Genomic DNA, 10,349 nt, shown 5'->3' with positions numbered 1-10,349 from the left:
CCCTCAATCGTTCCAAGCCGCGGCGCCGCCCCCTCCCCCAACCATAGCCGCCACACGCAGCAGCCATGGCGGACTGCACCTTCAGCGTCGGCAGCCGCCGCTCGTCCATGCTGTGAAGCCATCCCCGCCCTGCTCGCCTTCGTCCGCCGCCGTCGTGGACCGTCTCCTCCGTCCCCGACAACACATCCTCGCCCTCGTCTGCCGCCATCACCGACCGGCTCCTCCGTCCCCGACAAGTCATCCCGGTCCTGCTCGCTGTCTTCCGCCGAAGAACCCGGCGGCTGTGTCGATTCTCTGCCTCCCCGATCACCTCTTCCGATTTTGCGAAGGTAATGCCCTCTTTGCTGCCCGACCACCTCTCCCTGTACATGTTCATGCTCTGCTGCATATATGTTCAGAAAGCTGAGAACCATTTTGACTTATGTGATCTGAAGACCCCCCAACCTGCAGAAAATGTTTGAAGACCCCTCATTAAACATGCTTAGAGCTATGTGATCTACACCATTTTAGCAAATGGGAAATATGGTATATGTGATGACTGCCGAGACAATCCACCGGGAGCATTAATTTGCTCGGAGACTAGAGAGTGTGCAACAGCAAGTTCCTGATTGATTCAAAAATTAGCATGAAAGTAAAAAAAGTAACACACACACACACACAGACAGACAGAGTATAATCTACGAGTAGGTGTGCAACCTGTGAATCAACCAATATAATGCATCAAAAATCCTAGCATATACAATTCATTCTGATGTGTAAAAATGGACCTTTAAAATAATATGTTACACTGCTGATACATGTATTGTTCACAGAAGATCCCAATCGGTGAAAACTGAGAACCATTTTGACTTTTGCTCTCATTCCCACAGCCACACTCTACAGTTCACAAACACAGACACACCAGGTGTGCTTCTTTCTCACTCGTGTAGTTTCCCTTCTGTCTCAACTACTCTATTTTTCCAAGCAAAAATCTGGGATGAGGATATAAATCCTTTTTGTTTTGTTTTGATGAAGACACAAAAATCTTGCTAGTTCTATTCTCTTCAGTTTGTACTTTGGAGCATATCAGGAAGCGGCCACACTGGTACAATATGAAAGATCTTGCATTTTGGTATCCTAATTCACAACATTCATTGGTGGATATAGTTTTGGTTTCAAAGTATTGGTTGCAACATAAAAAATATGGAGATTAGTCTCTGTAAGATAAGACTCCATTTCCATTTTCATAATAAAAATGAGTCCGTGTCCTTTGATAAAAAAAAAATCTTGCCTATATTATCAACACTTACGGTTATAGTAGTACATATTTTGTTATACTGAGTGTCAACTCTTATATATTCCGCCAGGCTTAGTTGCATTTTAGAGTTGTCCTTGATGTTCGGCCCCCCTTATGTTTATTTCCTGGCTCCGTCGTTGCCTACTTCACATACAGATTGGATATTTAGTTGTATATTTAGCACCAACAAAACCATAAAGCTTACTATAGTCTCCATATATATATATATATATATATATATTTTATAGAAGATTAGATCATGTTTCTTTATACACACACAAAGAAGAATACCTTTCTATTATGATTATTTATTCATCATTATTTTAGGCATATTAGTATGGAAGCTAGGCTAGTATTGTGGTAGTGATTCCAGTTTGATTCTTTGAAATCTGCAGCTCTTTGTTTCAACTCCGAGGTTGGCGCTGATGTCATTGGTGAGAAAATTAGATGAAAAAAACATCAAAAGCCCCTCAAAGAACATCCCACGATAATACCCAGTCTCATCTTCCGCCCTTTGATTATTGTCCAGCTTGTTGCACTATCCCATGTGAAGAAGCAATCTATCTGAGAAAGAAATTTTAAGAGGCTGGCCTATTAATTTTAAGAGGATTTTTAACCCAGCTTTTTCTGTTTAGTGTCGGTTTGGCTTGCCTTAGCTTTTATATTTGAACAATCAGGTTCACAAATAGATACCAACCTAGACACGAGCTGGATAAACCCTATCTGATTTTGTTTTCTCCACTTGAGATTTGTAGGGGAGGTTGCATTGCCCGGAGGAAAGGCAGAGGAGGGTGATATTGATGATGCAGCAACATCATTAAGGGAGGCAAAGGAGGAGATTGGGCTTGATCCAGCCTTGGTCACTGTCGTTTCCTCGCTTGAGCACTTCTTGCCCAAGGTAAGATGTCTATGAGTTCTCGCCCACCCCGGCGACCCCTGGCCAGAGGTGGTTGATTACACCTGATGGGGAGAAGTAAGTGCATTTACTCTTTTTTAACCTTTTGCCTTCACGTTTCTTTGAATATCTAATCCGTTAGTCTTGTCATACTGCAGGTCTTGGAAACACGGTCGTGGTGTCCGCAGGCCCAACATGGTCCTTGGTGTGATTTGTCGCCAGAGCTTCCCGGGGTGGGTCATGTTGCCTGGTGAGGGCCAGGTTCCAGAGCTAGGAATGACCTGGGAGCACTACTTGGTTGCCCCGGCCACGCCGGGGGAGAGGATCGGCGGTGCCGAGTGCCACACGGTGGCCGACGTTGTGATCCAGACGTTTTGGGTAATTTTTCCTCTCTCGTCTACGTTGTGTTTTCTTGTTTGATTGGCAACCCTAGTGATTGTATTAATTCGTGTTTTCTTGTTTGATTGCAGACCTTTTACAAGTGTGCTGAGGGACAGGAGGAGGCCGCGGCTCGGGTTATCGAAGCCGAGTGCAGATGGCTACTTCAAAACTGGCAGAACATGGCTCGGACGTAGGCTACTCGAGACTACTTTGCCTCGATTGGTATTAGGATGTCCAAGTTGAAGTGTCGCACAAAGTATCTGAGTAAGGAGAAGTACATGAAGGTACTTACCTATTCTTAAGGCCTTGTATTTAGTTTTCTTGATTTGATTCGTAGGCGTAGCGCTCAAATTTCTCTTACTTAACTTAGGTGCCCTCGAGATGGTGTGCGGATAGGCTGGATTGTTGGGAGGCATTGGTGGATGAGTGGTGCTCTCCCCAATGGCTATCCACCCACAACAATGCAAAGGATCGGCGTGGCAAAATGAGCGGTGTGCCACACCATCAAGGCAGCGTCAACCTATATCAGTACGGGGATAACTGGGTATGTGGTTTGCTTCATGATTCATTCAAATTCAGTTTTCATGCTAGCTTGAGCCCTTAACTAATACTTTGTTCCTCTCTTTTAGGCGCGGCACAACAAGACGGATGTGCCAGAGCTGTTCGACCTCTATGCCATGGCCCATAGAGCCCCTTTTAAGAAGGCCAAGGCATTCTCTGAGTCTGATCTCGATAATCCAAAGAACTTCACCAACCACGCCTCCCACAATAAGCTCGTGAGGTACAGAGACAAGGGGAAGGCGAGGAAAGGGCCGGATTTTAACCCGAGCCAGCCTATTGATCCAGAGCTGGTGATGATATCTAGTGGCGGGAGGAACCATGGCTTGTTAGCCATTGGGGATGGACTGATACGTTGTACTAGCACTCTCTCGCAGATCAAGAGGTGCCAGACGAGCTCCGATCCTGAGATAAGGCCTCGTCCACGGCCAATGGATCTCGAAATCAACATTAGTTATACAGAATTAGATACCTTTCCTCCATTACATTATGTGTGCGGCCGTCGATGATTACAATGCTAAAGAGGAGTGGTGTTGCAGGCTGCTATTGAGGAACAGAGAACAAAGACCCAGGAGCTTCTGCGGAGGAAAGGAGGCAGGCGGCAGAGAGGGAGAGGGAGACTGAGGAGAGGACGGCTAGGCTTTTGGAGGAGGAGAGGAACTGAAATGACTTGGCTAACCGGGCTATATACGAGCTCTTCGCGGTAAGTTTCTTCTGCATATTAGCTAAATCGTGCATGCAATGTTCCTTTCATTAGTAACTAATATGGCTGACTCATCAAAACCAAATGTGCAGTCCATGTGCGAGAAGAACAGTCAGACCCCTCCGCCAATGCCAGTCATTGCTCCGGCGGACACGGTGAGTTTCATTTGAATGGACATTACTTATTAGTCTTCACATTTGAGTTGCATCATGCTAATGAGACATTGCAAATGATCTTTAATTTGGTGCAGCATAACTCCCGACAAGAATCGACGTCTGCCATTGGCGCGAGCAAGAACCTCGATCCTCCTCCGTCCGCAACTACCGCGAGCAAGAACCCCGATCCTTCACCTACGGGTTGACGGTAAGTTTTGCCTAGTGCTTTGCTTAATTAGCTCCAAAATGACCTATTTAACCTAGGATAGCTCTAAAATAACCTATACTTAGCATTTTTTCCTCCAAAATGACTTAATATGCTTAACTAGCTCAAAATTGACCTATTTAACCTAGGATAGCTCTAAAATGACCTACACTTAGCATTTTTTCCTCCAAATGACTTAATATGCTTAGCTAGCTCTAGAATGACATAATATGCTTACGAAATGACATATTTTAGTTCCGAAATGACTTCATATGCTTAGCTAGCTCTAAAATGACATAATAAACTTATTAGTTCCAAAACGACCTTACTTAGCATTTTTTTACACCAAAATGACTTAGTATGCTTAGGTAGCTCAAAAATGACATAATAACCATATTTAGCTCTAAAATGACATATTTTACAGATATAAGTTGCATCATAATAATCTTCACATTTTAGTTGCATCATAATAATCTTCTTCTTCTAGTCTTTTTCTTCTAACTTTCTTCTTTCCCATTTTGTAGATTTGCTTCAGATCACGGAAGGTTGGGTTGATGGAGTGCTTGTCTTTAGTTTTTGTTTTGACTTTGTGAAACTTTCTACCTATGATGAAACTGTGTAATATTGATGAAACCATGTATATGTATGGATGAAACTTGCTACTATTGGTAACATGTGTTGGATATATTTGCGTTCATGACTATTGGTAATATGTGTTGAATATGCTATATTGGTCATATATATATATATGTTTGATTTTCTATGAAAATGAATTGATATAAGAAAAAACAAAATTAAATGAGGCAATATAGGCACTTTGCCATCCGCTGGCAGATGGCAAAGAGGCCATGTGGCAGCAACCTGTGTAGCGCTCGTCTGGCCTATTTGTTCTCTTTGTCATCCGCCAGCAGATGGCAAAGAGCCTGCATCCTTTGCCATCAGCTGGCGAATGGCAAAGAGCCTGCACCCATTGCCATCAGCCGGCGGATGGCAAAGAGCCTGCAGCCTTTGCCATCTGCTGGCGGATGGCAAAGCACGCCGTTAGCCTCCTAACGTGGCTAACCCCGTTCCTCAGACTTTGCCATCGGCCCGCTGATGGCAAAGGCTATAGGCTCTTTGCCATCTGTCAGCAGACGACAAAGAAGCCTTTACCAGAGTTTATTCAGCCGGCCCTTTGCCATCTGCTGGCAGATGGCAAAGCCCTTTGCCATCCGCCGTCCGTGCCTTTGCCATCTGCCATGCCTGATTCCAGTAGTGTAAAGTGTCTCTGGTGGTGGAAATGCATTGAGAGAAATGCATCATAATGAAGCGTGCCCTGTAAACTATGACGGAGGGAGGAGTAGTATGAAGGTGCAAAACCAAGTACGCGTATGGCCAGTCGGTCAACGCACCTCCTCTTGGCATATCACTGACATGTGGGACCGGAGTGTGAGCAAACCGATCTCAATTGACGACAAAATGGCAAACCCGCCGTTCCTTGAGAGAGACGAGGAGCGAGAACACACAGACGAGCTCGCACGGAGGCCAAGATATATTCGAGCATGGTTGATCGATATCATCATTACATGTTGGGCTACCTTTTTCCGCCCTTCTCCTGAATAAATGTGTACTTTATCAGAGATTAAAAATAATAATAGTATAGAGGCTTCACCATGCGGTTCTAGTAGTAGTACTACTCGTACTACTAAACCTTGCGCTTGCTCTTCGCCTCTTCGTGAAGTCGAACAATGATGGTACTCCGCATGTTCGGTACTAGTACAGTGTATGCCTCTGGCAATCTGACACCAAATGAACTGATGCATGTCCACCGCCTCAGCGAGGGTACGTTGCATTAGTCAAAAGGCGTAAGCAAGCTTCACCTTGTCCTGCAAGCTTCTCCTCGTTCTGCTAGTTGACGGGACACACCAAAAAGTAGTGCTAGTCCATACTCCCTCCTTTCCAGTTAATATGGCTTAATCTTTTTTGCGAGTAAATGAGAGAGCTTTATTCATATATAAGCATTCTTAGAACGATCAGCCAAGACACTGGTCACTAGGAAGCGAGGTACCCCGCAAGAAAAGAAGTAGGAAGAGAGGTGTTTCATCAAACCAGCTCTCGGCCACATTCAAAGTGCAGCAAGCACGGTTCGCACAAAGATGCGCCGCAAGGTTTGCTGACCTGTTTACATGCTGAATAACAAAAAAAAGAGGAAATATTACCGAGCACTCCTATTTGTAACAGGATATGAGCCAGAATTAAGCGAGAATTGTGGCGAGTGTTCCATGCAATCAACTTCCATTATCACATGCGAGAACCCTCGAAGAGAACCAAATGTGTTGAAGATTGCTTTATCGCATTTTAAAAATATAATAAGAGTGCAGCCGCTCCTCCATCCGGTTCCTAGTACTAGTATAGTACATACCTATATAGACTATAGTAGTAGTACTAGTACTAGTAAACTTTATGCTTGGTTGTTCGCCTCTTCGGGAAGTGCAACAATAATAGTACTAGTACAGTGTATGCTTCTGGCAAGCTGACACCGAATTAACTATTGCACGTCCACCGCCTGAGCGAAGGAGAGCTTGCATTAGTCAAAAGTTTCTCCTTGTCATGCGAGCCACCGCGCGCAAGCTTCTCCTGTCCTGCAAGCTTCTCCTCGTTCGACAAGTTGACGGGACACAGCAAAGTAATGCTAGTCCATACTGCCTCCTCTCCGGTTAATATGCTTAATTTCAAACGAGATAAATACACTGTCTGTCAGTGTATATTTGTAAAAATACGGCCAGTGGACTTCATAATACGCTCATTGCGCTCAATATATACATTTTCCAGTGTTTATACGGTCACTAGCTCACCCTGGCTGAGTATGTGTGTGCATGCACGTGTAGGTTGAGCACTTGAGCGTGACCGTGTGTGTTCCGTCGTGTGCTCGGAAATGCATGCATTAGGGCGTCGAGCATGTTTTTGCGTCCATGTGTACGTGTGACTGTTGCATACACGTAGGGGGAGTACGTGTAGGGGCCACTAAAGGAGCAGTCAAATCACACAGTAAGTAGTCGGAAGAAGCAACCATCATTTCACTCTTCAATGACACGTACGCAATATAAAATGGTTGATATGGAGAGAAAAAGAAAACCACTATATATACACTAGTAGGAGCCTAAGCTACAAGCCTCCTTGCTTGGGTTGCTCTGTTCACAAGCATAGAGACGGTGGCCACACCACTGGTCACATATCCGGCCTGATCCCGTAGCTAGGGGAAGGGAACAATGTTCTGCATAGACGCGGTCGACATCGGCGAAGGAGAAAATCTACAGTCGGTGCGTCCCTGATACGTCTCCAACCTATCTATAATTTTTGATTGCTCCATGCTATATTATCTACTGTTTTGGACTATATTAGGCTTTATTTTGCACTTTTATATTATTTTTGGGACTAACCTATTAACCGGAGGCCCAGCCCAGAATTGCTGTTTTTTGCCTATTTCAGTGTTTCGAAGAAACGGAATATCAAACAGAGTCCAAACAGAATAAAACCTTCGGGAATGTGATTTTCTCACCGAACGTGATCCAGGAGACTTGGACCCTACTCCAAGGAGTCAAAGAGGCGGTCACGAGGGTGGAGGGCACCCCCCTAGGGCGCGCCCCCAGCCTCGTGGGCCCCTTGGAGCTCCACCAACATACTTCTTCCTCCTATATATACCTACGTACCCCCAAACGACCAGAACAGGAGCCAAAAACCTAATTCCACCGCTGCAACTTTCTGTATCCACGAGATCCCATCTTGGGGCCTGTTCCGAAGCTCCACCGGAGAGGGCCGTCATAACGGAGGGCTTCTACATCATCATAGCCTCTCCGATGAAGTGTGAGTAGTTTACCTCAGACCTTCGGGTCCATAGTTAGTAGCTAGATGGCTTCTTCTCTCTCTTTTGATCTCAATACAAAGTTCTTCCCCTCTCTTATGGAGATCTATTCGATGTAATCTTCGTTTTGCGGTGTGTTTGTTGAGATCGATGAATTGTGGGTTTATGATCAAGTCTATCTATGAATAATATTTGAATCTTCTCTAAATTCTTTTATGTATGATTGGTTATCTTTGCAAGTCTCTTTGAATTATCCGTTTGGTTTGGCCAACTAGATTGGTAGTTCTTGCCATGGGAGAAGTGCTTAGCTTTGGGTTCGATCTTGTGGTGTCTTTTCCCAGTGACAGAAGGGGCAGCAAGGCATGTATTGCATCGTTGCCATCGAGGATAACAAGATGGGGTTTATTTCATATTTCATGAATTTATCTCTCTACATCATGTCATCTTGCTTAAAGCGTTACTTTGTTTTTAACTTAATACTCTAGATACATGCTGGATAGCGGTCGATGAGTGGAGTAATAGTAGTAGATGCAGAATCGTTTCGGTCTACTTGTCATGGACGTGATGCCTATATACATGATCATGCCTAGATATTCTCATAACTATGCTCAATTCTGTCAATTGCTCAACAATAATTTGTTCACCCACCGTAGAATACTTATGCTCTTGAGAGAAGCCACTAGTGAAACCTATGGCCCCCGGGTCTATTCTCATCATATCAATCTCCATCACTTTAATCTTGCTTTGCTTTTTACTTTGCTTTTTTACTTTTACTTTGCATCTTTATACCAAAAATACCAAAAATATTATATCTATCAGATCTCACTCTCGTAAGTGGCCGTGAAGGGATTGACAACCCCTAATCGCGTTGGCCGTGAGTAGCTATCGTTTTGTGTAGGTACGAGGGACTTGAGCATGGCCTCCTACTGGATTGATACCTTGGTTCTCAAAAACTGAGGGAAATACTTACGCTACTCTGCTGCATCATCCCTTCCTCTTCGGGGAAATCCAATGCAAGCTCAAGAGGTAGCAAGAAGGATTTCTGGCGCCGTTGCCGGGGAGTCTACGCAAAAAGTCAACATACCAAGTACCCATTACAATCCCTATCTCTAGCATTACATTATTTGCCATTTGCCTCTCGTTTTCCTCTCCCCCACTTCACCCTTGCCCTTTTATTCACCCTCTCTCTCTATCCTCCCTCTCTATTTGCCTCTTTTGCCCGTTTGCTCTTGTTTGCTCGTGTGCTAGATTACTTGTTTGTCGCGATGGCTCAAGATACTACCAAATTGTGTGACTTCACCAATACCAATAATAATAATTTCCTTAGCACTTCGATTGCTCCTCTTGCCAATACTGAATCTTGTGAAATCAATACTGCTTTGTTGAATCTTGTTATGAAAGATCAATTCGCCGGCCTTCCTAGTGAAGATGCCGCTACCCATTTGAATAGCTTCGTTGATTTATGTGATATGCAAAAGAAAAAAGATGTTGATAATGATGTCATTAAATTGAAGCTGTTTCCTTTTTCACTTAGAGATCGTGCTAAGGCTTGGTTTTCACTTTGCCTAAAAATAGTATTGATTCTTAGAAAAAGTGCAAAGATGCTTTTATCTCTAAGTATTTCCCTCCCGTTAAGATCATATCTCTTAGAAACGATATTATGAACTTTAAACAACTTGATCATGAACATGTTGCACAAGCTTGGGAGAGAATGAAATTAATGATACGTAATTGCCCTACTCATGGTTTGAATTTGTGGATGATTATACAATTTTTTATGCCAGATTGAATTTTTCTTCTAGAAATCTTTTAGATTCGGCCGCGGGAGGCACTTTCTTGGAAATTACTTTAGGAGATGCTACTAAACTCCTATATAATATTATGGTTAATTATTCTCAATGGCATACTGAAAGATCTTCTAATAAAAAAGTGCATGCAATAGAAGAAATCAATGTGTTGAGTGGAAAGATGGATGAACTTATGAAATTATTTGCTACTAAGAGTGTTTCTTCTGATCCTAATGATATGCCTTTGTCTACTTTGATTGAGAATAACAATGAATCTATGGATGTGAATTTTGTTGGTAGGAATAATTTTGGTAACAATGCTTATAGAGGGAATTTTAATCCTATGCCATATCCTAGTAACCCTTCTAATAATTATGGGAATTCCTACAACAACTCTTATGGAAATTATAATAAGATGCCCTCTGAATTTGAGAATAGTATTAAAGAGTTTATGAATTCACAAAAGAATTTTAATGCTTTGCTTGAAGAGAAATTGCTTAAAGTTGATGATTTGGCTAGGACCATTGATAGAATTTCTCTTGAGGTTG

General features: G+C 43.3%; 1 long non-coding RNA gene across 4 annotated transcripts; it reads left to right on the top strand.

The window, feature by feature from the left end:
• The first annotated feature begins 6 nt into the window (after positions 1-6).
• LOC119268054 lies at positions 7-4,752 on the top strand. Of its 4 annotated transcripts, none has more exons than XR_005132824.1 (10): positions 7-329; positions 2,032-2,249; positions 2,330-2,549; positions 2,642-2,836; positions 2,923-3,096; positions 3,182-3,563; positions 3,650-3,813; positions 3,906-3,968; positions 4,064-4,176; positions 4,698-4,752. It is a non-coding gene; the product is annotated as an uncharacterized LOC119268054 (long non-coding RNA). The 4 variants fall into 4 exon arrangements; XR_005132825.1 differs by adding an exon at positions 813-904 and having other exon boundaries at positions 3,182-3,813; XR_005132823.1 differs by having other exon boundaries at positions 2,032-2,174; positions 3,182-3,813.
• The last annotated feature ends 5,597 nt before the right edge of the window (positions 4,753-10,349 follow it).

The sequence above is a fragment of the Triticum dicoccoides genome, chromosome 3A (genome assembly GCF_002162155.2).
Source record: "Triticum dicoccoides isolate Atlit2015 ecotype Zavitan chromosome 3A, WEW_v2.0, whole genome shotgun sequence".
NCBI lineage: Eukaryota > Viridiplantae > Streptophyta > Magnoliopsida > Poales > Poaceae > Triticum > Triticum dicoccoides.
Note: the sequence above shows the minus strand (reverse complement) of the source record. Positions and strands in the feature narration are given on the sequence as shown.